Consider the following 12,887-nt stretch of genomic DNA (forward strand, 5'->3'; position numbering starts at 1 on the left):
TTTTCTGTACATAAATAAACCATATTTCAAAACCCTAAAAATTTGAAAAATTTGAAAAACCAAAAATATGTTTGTTTTTAATTTTCGTCAAAAATAGAAAACCAAAAATATGTGTTGATTGAATACGCCGAAACCCTCACGGCTGAACAAACATGATTACTTTCACCAGATTGAAAAACGGTTTTCAAACTATAAAAATCAATGTGTTGTAAATCATGGGGGTAATTACTGTTTTTTAGTATAATTCAGTGCACAGTTAGTAGAACATGGATGGCGAGACAAAGCTATCAGTATCGGTTTGTCAAATTTCTTTTAATGGTTTTGCATTTTAGGGGGAGAAAAATTGTCAGAAAATACAAAAACATTAGCAATTTTGAAAAAGCCAAAAACATGATAAAATTAAAAAAAATTGAGTTTTGCGTAAAAAGAGGAAATGATAGTACATCAGTAGACAGTTACAGTATGCTAAAGGATTGTAATGTTTAAATAGTGTTAAACAGTCTCACTGATGATATGCCGATAGGTTTTTATACACTTAGTAAACTTTTTCGGGATATAAACCTAAATTCAAACTTGCTTATTTCGTGGGGAACGCTACTTGGATATATAGGTAACCCCTGAAATCTCGTTTGAAAGGTCTCGTATTCTGATATACTAGGTTTTTATACTCAATGATGTCTGGGGTATTATTCCAGGACTTCTGCTGAATGGAAGTTCTGACCTAGTCCTTGGATAATACTTTCTGCTAATGCTTGAAACATAGCATAAACCCTCAGCATGCAGATGAAACAATAAAATTGATAGTCGCTGCTGTTGTAACTAAAAGACCCTCTAAAGGGGACATACCAAAAAGTCAAAACTGATATCTCTCTGCGCATACGGAAGTATCGACCTGAGATCCCCCAGTTCTCGCATTTCCTAATTTATGTACAGATATCATTGTAGTATTCTTACCTGTAAGACTGAATATTGAGATTCTGGATACGGGAGTATATTCAAGAGGTGGGACACATGAATGAGTTTAAGTTCTTAAAACATATAATTCGTATCCTGAATCAGTTGAAATTTGTATGAAAATTTAAGTGGATCAGTATATCGATAATCTAAGTGAATTGTTTAATTCTTAATGTGTAATTAAGCTCAACGGTACTTGTGACTTCTCAAAAACTGATATGATCCTCTGATGCATACTCAAACAAAAATATTGTCTGTAAATATGTTTGTACATATTTCTTTACTGCTTTATATTTTCAGAAAATACAAAAAGATTTTGATTTCTGCTTTATTTTCGATAAACTGATGTCTGAGTTGCTGACTTTCAAAATCTAAGTAAGCTGATTGTGTTTCTGAAAATAAAACAAGTTCATTAATTTGATACTTGAATTAAAATCAAAAATTTCAAAAATAGTTTGTGATATCTCCAAGGTCATTAGTTTGGACTTGGAAGATTAACTGTGAGGGAGTTGGATTCTTTAACACTGCCAAATCTGTAAAGATTGTTGATAGGGGGAGTGATTTAGAGAGTTGAATAGTGCCAGATTACGATTTCTGGAAAATTGAATGTTCAAAACGTTGTTACTTATAAATGTTTGAGAATTGCAGATGTTATACCAGACTACGATCCCGAAAGCCGAGTCTTAGGGGGAGTCTGAAGATGAGCTCAACGCAAACGGAAGCGTGCAAAGAGCCAGGTATCGTTCCTGGAAGAGCTTGTAACTGGAAAGCCAGGTGTCGATCCCAAAAGCACAGAAGCTTGACGAAAGGGGGAGCCTGAAGAATTTACCGAAAGGGGGAGCTGAAGCTGAAAACAGATCCACGGGGATTCTGTTCAAACAAAAGAGAGTCTACGTTGATAAAGATGTGTTAAAGCTTCAAGAAGACTCAAGAGAGAGAGTAAGAAAAGTCGCTACGAGCTTGACTACGGATTGACTGCGGCAATATCCAAGGGGGAGTCTGTTAGTGCATTATCTGTCTATCGCCTTCGTTAATCTAGTCCGTAGCAGAAACCGAAGAAAACGAGATTTATGTTGTTATATTAGTGATACTTAGTCAAAAAGGCAAGGTGGCATAATTGTAATTAATGAGAAATCTCATTAAATGCCTTGGACTATAAATAGGGAGGTTATGTTTAGTTTAATAACTTTTGCTACATTTGTCACTTGGAGCTTTCTAGAGCTAGAGAGAGAAACTAGAGAGAGAAAGTGACATCGTGATTCAGGTTCTTGTACGTTTTCAGATCTGATCAATAGAATCACAGTTTATATTACATCACGTGTGTTAGGTCGCGTTCGTGTACGGATTCCGCACGTTATACGTACGTTTCGCAATCGTTTCGGAGTCAAAACCGGTCCTACAATGTCAAGCATGCTAGCGCATTGATTTGTTACACATATGTTGCATATGTTTATTTAGCATACGTACACTTTGTTTTACATGACATTTCTGCTATGTATGTTAAGCATGCTAGCACATTGTTTTATATGAACATTTCTACTAGGTATGTTTTTAGCATTCCTAGTACATGGTTTTCACATGCTACATTGGTTATGACATTTGGTATGTTAAATCGGGACAATAATACATTCATTAACATTGATCACACCGCTCGGACTTATGTAATGGTACCATAGGAATTGACAACTCCCGTTTCCGACTTCCTAGGTTTGTTTGGAAGTTGGGAATGACAGAATCCGACTACATAATTTAGATAAACCTTTAATTCGTTTAAGGGTTTGTCGCCACAGTCGCAAGGCTTGAATGTATGCGATTAACATTACTGCATAAATGTTTGTAATCATAAAGCATTTATTTTCTGCAAAACATAACATTTGATTTAAACTTAGGTTTATTCAAAAACGTTGTTTTGTACATTTTCTATGGGGTTGAGTAGCTTCTAGTTATTCACCATACATGACATTTATTACACATTCACAGCATCACATAGTTAAGTAGATGATTTCCTACTTGCTATGCATTTCATTAGTTATACATGATACAGTTATACACATGACATTATACATGGTTTATACATAAACATTTTGACATTTAACATGACATTTTGGTTGGTTATTGATAAGTGACTTATGTAACGGGGCTATGTGTTATATGATAAAAGCATGGTGGATACGCCGCTGGTACTTCCCATATATAAGTACTTTTATCGTATCATACATTGTTGCGTTATCTAAATCACTTGGACAAGACATGAAACATTTTTACAAGAACATGACATTGTTTTACAAAGTATACATTTTTATACAAATTCACTTCTACTTGGTTATTCATTTAACCATGCATTTTCCTTTCATTATCATTTGATTTTCATATCGATTTTCACATGGTTTTACAAAGGAAAACATTTTACAAGGTTCATGACTACATTTTATTAAACACTTCTTTCAAATACAAGTCATGAATCTGCATAAACAAAACCTATGTATGTCACAGGCATTTTTATGCTGACGTACCTATTTTTACATGTGTTTTCAGGTGCTAATGCATGATGGTGTTTGTGCTTCACTTAGGCGGACTCGGGCCTTAGTGACTTAAAAGGCAGTTAATTATGTTATTTTAGTTTGAACTTAAAGACAATGTAAACTTTAATCTTAATAATACATAACTTTAATTACCATGGTTGTTGAAACAATAATTCTGTCGCATTCACTCCCCGGCGTTTCTGCCGCGGTTTGTTGTTTTACCGCGGCCGTGGTGTGACAGAAGAGTTGGTATCAGAGCCAATGGTTATAGGGAATTAGGTTATTAGCAATACTTTGATCTAGACTGTAACTTTCTAGGATCCTAACACAAGTTTACTTGTGTTTAGATCTTAAAATAATACACGTCACCTATCCATAGGTGATAACCATAACGAGAACACAATACCAAAACTGCTTCGAAAATTAATCATCTATCCTTGGATGATTGATTATATGGTTTTGAACCCTTCCAGTTTGATTCATTTTTGGCTTTATGCCTTCCAAATTTTCAAAATCTCGTCAAAGTTTTGGGTCTAAATGATGTGAACACGTACAAACTGGAAGAGTGAATGCCTGTACCCTGAGTTTTCTGTCTAAGGCTAGAGTGTTCGTACAAATCCGCAGTATCGAACCAATCACTCTTACCTGGGAACTCTTGGGGTGAGTGTTCACTTATAGGCGAGCATGTCTTCGGTAATACAATATTATGACTCATTTACTTTGATTTATCACTGTGTGTTGTTTGTTTGCTTTGTGGTAACAAACAAACGACCACCATCCTTGCTTTTTTGTCGATTTTATTGTTATCTCATTTTCATCACATCATCTCACTCGTTTTCTCTCATGTATCCTCTTTTAGAATGCCTCCTCGACGTAACGTTCCTCAACCTGATGCCGAATTGGCAGCTATTATAGCACAGCAGATGGCTGCTATGCTACCTGGTCTCATAACTCAAATAAACCAAGCCACCAATAACAATGTTAATGCACCTGCTCCGTGCAATTTTAAATAGTTTAACTCGGCTGAACCACTCAAGTTTAGTGGTACTGAAGGAGCAACAGGGCTTCTCCAGTGGTTTGAGAGTCTTGAGAGCACATTTCGCCATGTTCAGTGTCCGAACAATCGTAAGGTCGAATTTGCTTCAAGTGTATTCCAAAAGAGGGCTCTTACCTGGTGGAATGGGGTAATGAGAGATAGAGGTGCTGATGTTGCTTTGGGTCAGACATAGGAGGAACTCAGGGCTCTCATGATGAGTTCAATAATCTGAAGTAAGACAGTGGTGAACACCCAGCTTATATTGACAGATATGAGGAGTTAAGCTTGCTCTGTCCTACAATGGTCACGCCTTTGGATAAGGCAATCGAGAGGTACATAGACGGTTTGCCAGATCCTGTTCAGGATATTGTCACTGGTAGTCACCCTACTACCGTCCGTCAGGCCATTGAGCTAGCTGCTACCCTTACTGAATCCCAAATAAAAAAAGGGTAAACTCCACAGAAAAGGTGACAAGAAGCATAAAAAGTCTGATAGCACCAAGGAAAGTAAGGGCAAGAAGGCTGCTGAGTCTTCAAAGAAATCGAGGAAGCGTAAGGCTTCCAAGAATTTTGCAGTCACTGCTCAAACTAACCAGGCTGCTCCTAATCAGGCCGCACAGAATCAGGCTGCACAACCTGCTGCCAAGAGGCAGTATGCGGGAAATGCACCTCTATGCAACAGATGTAATAGCCATCACCAGCCACAGTTGCAATGTCGTATCTGCACAAATTGTGGTAAATCTGGTCATCTTGCGAACACCTGCCGCTTTGCTCCTAATCCAAATCAGGAAGCTCAGAACCAAGTTGCACAAAACCCTGCCCAGAATCCTGCACGACCTCATTCTCCGTCTGGTTCGTGTTACAATTGTGGGGATCTGACCCACTACAGGAACAACTGCCCAAGGTTGGCACACGCAAATCAGGCACCGAATCGTGGTAGAGCTTTTAATCTGAATGCAAATGAGGCTCACGCGGATAACGAAGTGGTGAACAGTATGTTCCTTGTTAACAACCATCCTGCTTCTGTTCTGTTTGATTCGGGTGCCGCTAAGAGTTTTGTGTCCTTAGAATTTGAGCCTTTGCTTGCGATGACTAGAACAAAACTAGGAAAGCCCTTGACAGTAGAAGTAGCTAGTGGTGTACCCGTTGTACTCGACTCTGTTCTTCGAAATTGCCAGTTGAATCTCAATAACCATCTTTTCCCTATCGACCTCACACCGATGCAACTCGGGAGCTTCGATGTTATAGTAGGAATGGATTGGTTATCAAAGTACCATGCTGAGGTGGTATGTTTTGAGAAGTTGGTTCGTATATCGCTTTCGATTGGTGAGATCTTAAAAGTTCGTGGGGAAAAACCTGTCAGTGGTCTTAAGCTTATCTCCTGTACCCAAGCCCGCAAATATCTACGCAAGAAGTGTGTTGCTTTCTTAGCACATGTCGTAGAGGATAAAGGCAAGGGTAAGACAATCCAAGATATCCCTATTGTTCGGGATTATCCTGAGGTATTTCCTGAAGAATTACCTGGTTTACCCCCTGTGCGCCAAGTTGAGTTTCGCATTGATCTTGTACCTAGTGCAAATCCTATTGCTAAATCACCTTATCGTCTTGCACCGTCTGAGATGCAAGAGTTGTCTAAACAGCTTCAGGAGCTTTCTGACAAAGGATTCATCCATCCAAGCTTTTCCCCTTGGGGCGCTCCTGTCCTATTCGTGAAAAAGAAAGATGGATCTTTCAGAATGTGTATCGATTACCGTGAGCTTAACAAGCTTACCATCAAGAATCGATATCCCCTACCTCGCATTGATGATCTCTTTGATCAGCTACAGGGTGCTACTTGCTTTTCAAAGATTGATCTGCGTTCTGGGTATCATCAACTTCGAGTTCTCGAAGAAGATATTCCCAAGACAACTTTTCGTACGCGTTATGGTCATTATGAGTTTACTGTTATGCCTTTCGGTTTAACAAATGCTCCAGGTGTATTCATGGACTTGATGAATAGGGTTTGTAAGCCTTATTTGGACAAGTTCATCATTGTCTTCATTGATGATATTTTGATCTATTCTAAGACTCGAGCTGATCATGAACAACATCTTCGTCTTACAATGGAGTTCCTAAAGAAGAACAGCTTTTCGCCAAATTCTCCAAGTGCGAATTCTGGCTTAAGGAAGTTCAATTTTTGGGGCACATAGTCAACGAACAAGGTATACATGTAGATCCCGCCAAAATCAGTGCGATTAAGGATTGGGATACACCTACTACTCCTACCGAGGTTCGTTCATTTCTTGGTCTAGCGGGTTATTACCGCCGTTTCATAGAAAACTTCTCCAAGATTGCGGTTCCTCTCACTGCTTTAACTCAGAAGAATAAATCTTTTGAGTGGGGATCCAAACAGGAAGACGCTTTCCAGACCTTGAAACAGAAACTCTTCGATGCACCTATTCTATCTTTGCCCGAGGGTAACGACGACTTTGTCGTGTACTGTGATGCATCCAACTTAGGCCTTGGATGCGTTCTTATGCAAAGAAACAAAGTTATAGCCTATGCATCAAGACAGCTGAAGGTACACGAGAAGAACTACACCACTCATGATCTTGAGTTAGGTGCAGTAGTGTTTGCTCTCAAAATCTGGAGACACGACCTGTATGGTACAAAGTGTGTAGTGTTTACTGACCACAAAAGTCTCCAGCATATTTTCAATCAGAAAGAACTTAACATGAGGCAACGACGTTGGGTAGAACTCCTAAACGACTACGATTGCGAAATTCGCTACCATCCTGGTATGGCGAATGTCGTGGCTGATGCATTAAGTCGTAAGGAACATGTCAAGCTTCACTGTGTTCAGGTTCGATCTGACATTCAAACCCGCATAATTCAGGCTCAGCATACTTGTGTTGCACAAGACTTGATGAGTAAAGAATTACCGTGTCATACTAATCCTGAGCTTGAACTGAGAGACTTTGGGATATTCTATTTCATGGGCCGTTTGTGGGTCCCAAGTATAGACAATCTTCGCACCTTGCTTATGGATGAAGCTCACAAGTCTTGTTATTCTATTCATCCTGGTGCAGATAAAATGTATAAGGACCTTCGAACCCAGTATTGGTGGCCGGGTATGAAGAAAGACATTGCCTTATATGTTTCCAAATGCCTTACTTGTCTTAAGGTTAAGGCAGAACACCAACATCCCTCTGGATTATTGGAGCAACCAGAGATTCCGGTTTGGAAATGGGAAAACATTGCCATGGATCTCATTACCAAACTGCCGCGCACTAAAAAAGGTCATGACGCCATTTGGGTTGTTGTTGATCGTCTTACAAAGTCAGCACATTTCTTGCCGATCCGTGAAGATCTATCTGCTGACAAGTTGGCCAAAATCTATGTTGATGAGATTGTATGTCGACATGGTGTTCCTTTGAACATTATATCTGACAGAGATGCTCGATTCTCGTCTCGCTTTTGGAGAACCATGCAATCTGCCATGGGTACCCAACTACATTTGAGCTCAGCATACCATCCACAGACAGATGGTCAATCTGAGAGAACAATCCAGACATTGGAGGATATGCTTAGAGCGTGTGTGATTGATTTTGGTGGTAGTTGGGATTCGCATTTACCTTTGATCGAATTCTCCTACAACAACATTGGGTACCCTAAAAACCGTAAAAACTAAACCCTAAACCCCAAACCCCAAACCCCAAACCCCAAACCCCGAACCCCAAACCCGAAACCCGAAACCCGAAACCCGAAACCCGAACCCGAAACCCCTAACCCCTAACCCTAAAGCCTAAACCCTAAACCCTAAACCATAAACCATAAACCCTAAACCTAAACCCTAAACCCTTACGTCTCCTTTCCCTAAAAAAAGATCGATCGTTTTTTACTTATTACAGAAGAGAGAGAGAGCACCTTACAGAAGAGAGATAGCACATCGACCGTTTTTTACTTATTACAGAAGAGAGAGAGCACCTTACAGAAGAGAGATAGCACATCGATCAGTTTTTTACTTCAGTTGATTACACGGTGAATTTGTTCGATCACCATAATTATTGAACTATTTCACTCATTACGACACCTTGCGGTATCGGTATAAACTTGTAGCTTGGGCTAATCATAAGCATACGAATCATTCAAAACTATGTACTTCTTTCGCTTGACTCATCCTGGAAAGTGGTCTTAATACAACTATGTATTAAGACATTGATACACTAAACTTTGTTGCATATCGGTGTATCCTTATAATCCAATAAATGTCAACCCATTGATTTTTCTCATCTCATAATTTAATAATTGACAAATCATTTTCGTACTTCTATTTTCATCTCAGCTTGTTGGTTCTGAGTCTTCCTCAGTTGATAATCAAAGTAAGTTTTTTTTAACAGTGAATTCTATTGAATTCTATTTATTATACAACTCATATTCACAAAATTTAATATTTTGATTCAGTATCATTTACCTTAATATTATTCTTTTGACCAAAAAGTGACATAACTCTAAAAGAAATATCGTAGCCCAAATCTCGATGACGAGATTTAAAACAAGGTGGGGAGGATGTAACATTCCCATTTTTACTATATAAGAATTTTAGGGTTGTTTAAATTTATTAGCCACTAGTAACTAATTTTATTTTTAATATAATTATTCGACGCAAATAGTTTTAAAAACTATTTAATATATAGTTGGTTGAAATATTCTACCAATTAATTGGCCTGTATATGGGTGACCTTTCTATTAAAATAAAAGTCTATAAAAACTTATATTATTAGACAGGTAGCTTACGAGTAAGTTGACTGTAAGAAATATGAAGTACCTAGACGGGCCTAGGAACCGTTTAATAATTAAATTTTAAAAATACCTTATATTTGAACCTACTATGTCTTTAATGAAACTTGGTTCAAAATGTAGATAAGATTATTCTCGTTCTAAAGACATATTTATTGTTTTGTAAGACGTCATACTTTAGAAGTTATACGCGCCAAATAAGTGAAGCTGTTGAACTAATTATAAGAATAAAGTAATATTAAAATTTAGAAACTAGACATTGAAAATATAGTATACGTGTATCCTTTAAATCAAAATCAAACTTTCCATTTAATATTACATATATACGTGGCCAACATTCCATTGAAACCTTCATTTTGGGAAGGATACGTATACATGTGAATTAATGTTCTAAATGCTACGTGGAACTTATCACAGTAGGCATCGAATTGGTAGGACATCTATAAAAGGCATAGAGCTCTTCAGAAAACAGTTTGTATTTTTCCTTCTTTCATCTATCACAAATAAATTCTATATTTTCAGTTTTATTTCACCTATAATAATAATAAAGCCCTGCCCAGTTTTAAGTATTTTAACTCCCGATCACCGCTACCCTTTCCGATTGATCTGAGCCCCATAACGCATGTCAAGGCTCTGCCCGACTAAGTTCGTTTGGGTTCTGTCTCGTGACATAGGAACAAGGTTGAATTAGGGGTACCATACTTACCACGAGTGCATTATATATTTTTAACAGCTTAGAAGTTATACCCAAGATTTATACCAGGAGGCTTTCTAGTTGAACCATAAAGTTACAAAGTGGGCCCATTCTCTTTTCTCACCATTTTATTCCCTTTTTGTGATCTAATTATATTCAAAAATGTCCTAAAACGCTTCGTAAGTGAAAACCCGGACCCCTGAAACCCTACTGTGCATGGAAAATCAAGAAATCAAGAATTCTGGTCTTCAGGCGGGCCTCGTAAGTATTAAGCATAGTCTACGCGGGCCGCGACAGCTTGTAGGTCTCTGGATATGCATGAAGACCACATGTCGTCACACGTGTCACAACCACCAATGACTCAGCAACCCTTACCGCCACCTTTATGGCCACGCGGGCCGCGTAAAGGTTAAAGGAGGGCTTACGCTGGCCGCGTGAGACCCAAATTTCTACTATAAATAGGACAGGCTACAAGCATTCCTCTGATGTCGAAACCAAAACTCAAAAAACGAAGTTTGGCTGCTCAAATTCGAAATTTACTTTTTATATATAGCGAGGCGCTGCTACGATATAGGGTATTAACTCGATCGCTGCTACGATTCAATATCCGATCGATTAAAACTATCCAAGGAATGTTTAAGTGCTGCTCAAACCCGGATTATACTTTGTCATTCGTTGTGATTCCGACAGGATGTTTGAGTGTCGCCCGAACTCGGGCTATACTCTGTCATTCGTTGCGAATCCGCTAGATGTTTAAGTATCGCACTTTTTCATTTGTCGTGAGGATTTTAATCTCGTGAGCTTATCGTAAAAGTTTTATCCAGTTATTTACCTAGTTTCGTGTGCATTATTGTTTAAATTAGGTTATCAGGCTTATCAATAGGCTAAACTCTACCCCATACACTTACAATCAAAGTAGATGCTAATTCACAGAAGAATTTGAATCAGGAAGCTTGTTAAATCAATACTGCATGCTTATAATGTGAGTCATTCTCTTTTTATCAACTGTTTTACAATACTCTAAATTATTTTCAGAAGTTATAATTACAGGGATTAAGTCGTGGTTATCTTGAATCACTGGCTAGTGGGGTATTGTGCACATTACTAATTTCTCACGGTTAGGCTAATAAATCCTAACAGTGATAATCATCACTACTTGGGTGAAAGGACCCAATAGTGGTATGACCATCGTCACCAGGAGGTGACACAGCGCCAGATAAAAATAAGATAAAAGCCATCGTAATCGCTCTTATGCTGTAATTTATAACTAAGAGTGTGACATCTGTGCTTGTGTAATCATTTTGCAAACTCTGAACAATACAATATTAATAAAACAGTGTGTTTTGATCGCAATGTTTGTCATTTATGTTTGATTTTATGCACGTGTTGATTTTTGATCGATTTTGATCTCTAAATCGCTTTCTGGGGAGTTATACGCAAACTGATGCTTAAACACGATCAGTTTAATGCAACAAACACTCCGGGACATCATCATAAACTTAACATACCTTAAATAACCTTTACATAACTTAGAAATAAGTTTTAAAGGCTTTGGTATGGCAAAAATAAGTTTATTCGCTCTCAGGGACTATTTGCGTCAACTTGCAAAAGTCTGCCGTTTCGTAAGGCAACGTACAGTCCGGAACTTGATCATAAGTTAAACATACCATATATAACCTAAACATGGCTTAGAAATAAGCTTTGATGGGTTCGGTGTACGAAAACATGCTTATATGATCTTTCAGGGACTAAAAGTGTCAAAAAAGGCATAAGTTTGCATTTTCGCGCATATCTTACGTTCTGACCACATCCGGACATCCAAAATTTTCGTCCACACTAAAATATTTTTATTTTAGTGATCGGCATGCAAAAATACCATCCGTCGCTTAATTTGGTTCGTTTTCGCGTCCGTTTGAGTTTCGTCGTAATTTAGCGAACAACGCGACCGTAGGACCAAACGAGCCGACATCCGAGAGTGTTCCAAGCATATTTTGAGTCCTTTAAACTTTATTGACCTTGTAGAGCCTTGAAAATGACTTAACGGGGGTCAAAAAGGCCTGAAATGGACTCGAATGCATGCAGGGACCAAAGCTGTCAATTATGAAACTTGTGCTGAACTGGGGAGGTCAGGTGGGGCGCGTAAGCCCACCCCCATCTCTTACGCGGGGCGCCTGAACAGCCCAGTGACCAGAAAGTTTGTTTTTGGCTGCTGTTTCATAATTCAGGGGCTGTTTATGCAAATTCTTTGTGTGGTAACCAAGTTATCTCTTCCCCAAGGCTTCTAACCTGCTTGTAACAAGTGTAGGGTCAAGATTATTGCTTGATCACCACACAAAATGTTCCTAGTGGCTCTTGATTCCTATAAATAGCCAAGCTCACTTCCTCATTCTTTGCTCATTCCTGTCGTTTCTCTTCTCTCATCTGCTTTGGAGCTCTCTCATCTGATTTGGGAGTTTGTCTTCTTTGTAGAAAAGATAGCAAGGCCTTGGGTGAGCCTTCTTTCATTCCTTTTATTGCTTTTTCTTTATGTTAGTGCAGAAAGTCAAACAGTTTGGCCAACAGTTTGACTTTCGGTTTTGACCATCAATTGGTCAAGTCAAAGTTCAATTGAACTTTGACACGTGATTGTAATCACGATAGTTATAATCCTTCGTGATTATAGCCGCTGATTACCACGTAGGCTAGGTGTAGTGTCGAGTCAAAGTTTCGGTCAAAATGCGTTTTAGCACGCATTTTGCAATGGAACTACTTTAGGGTATCAAAACACTTTGTTTTGATACCAAATCAGTAGGTTAAACATGTTTTGACATGTTTAACTCGACACTATTAGTTTAGTGCTTGTTTAGGGTCGTAAGTTAAGCGGTCTAAACAACCGCTTACACTTCCGAGCCCGACCCGTTTGA

This window comes from Helianthus annuus, chromosome 7, assembly GCF_002127325.2.
Source record: "Helianthus annuus cultivar XRQ/B chromosome 7, HanXRQr2.0-SUNRISE, whole genome shotgun sequence".
NCBI lineage: Eukaryota > Viridiplantae > Streptophyta > Magnoliopsida > Asterales > Asteraceae > Helianthus > Helianthus annuus.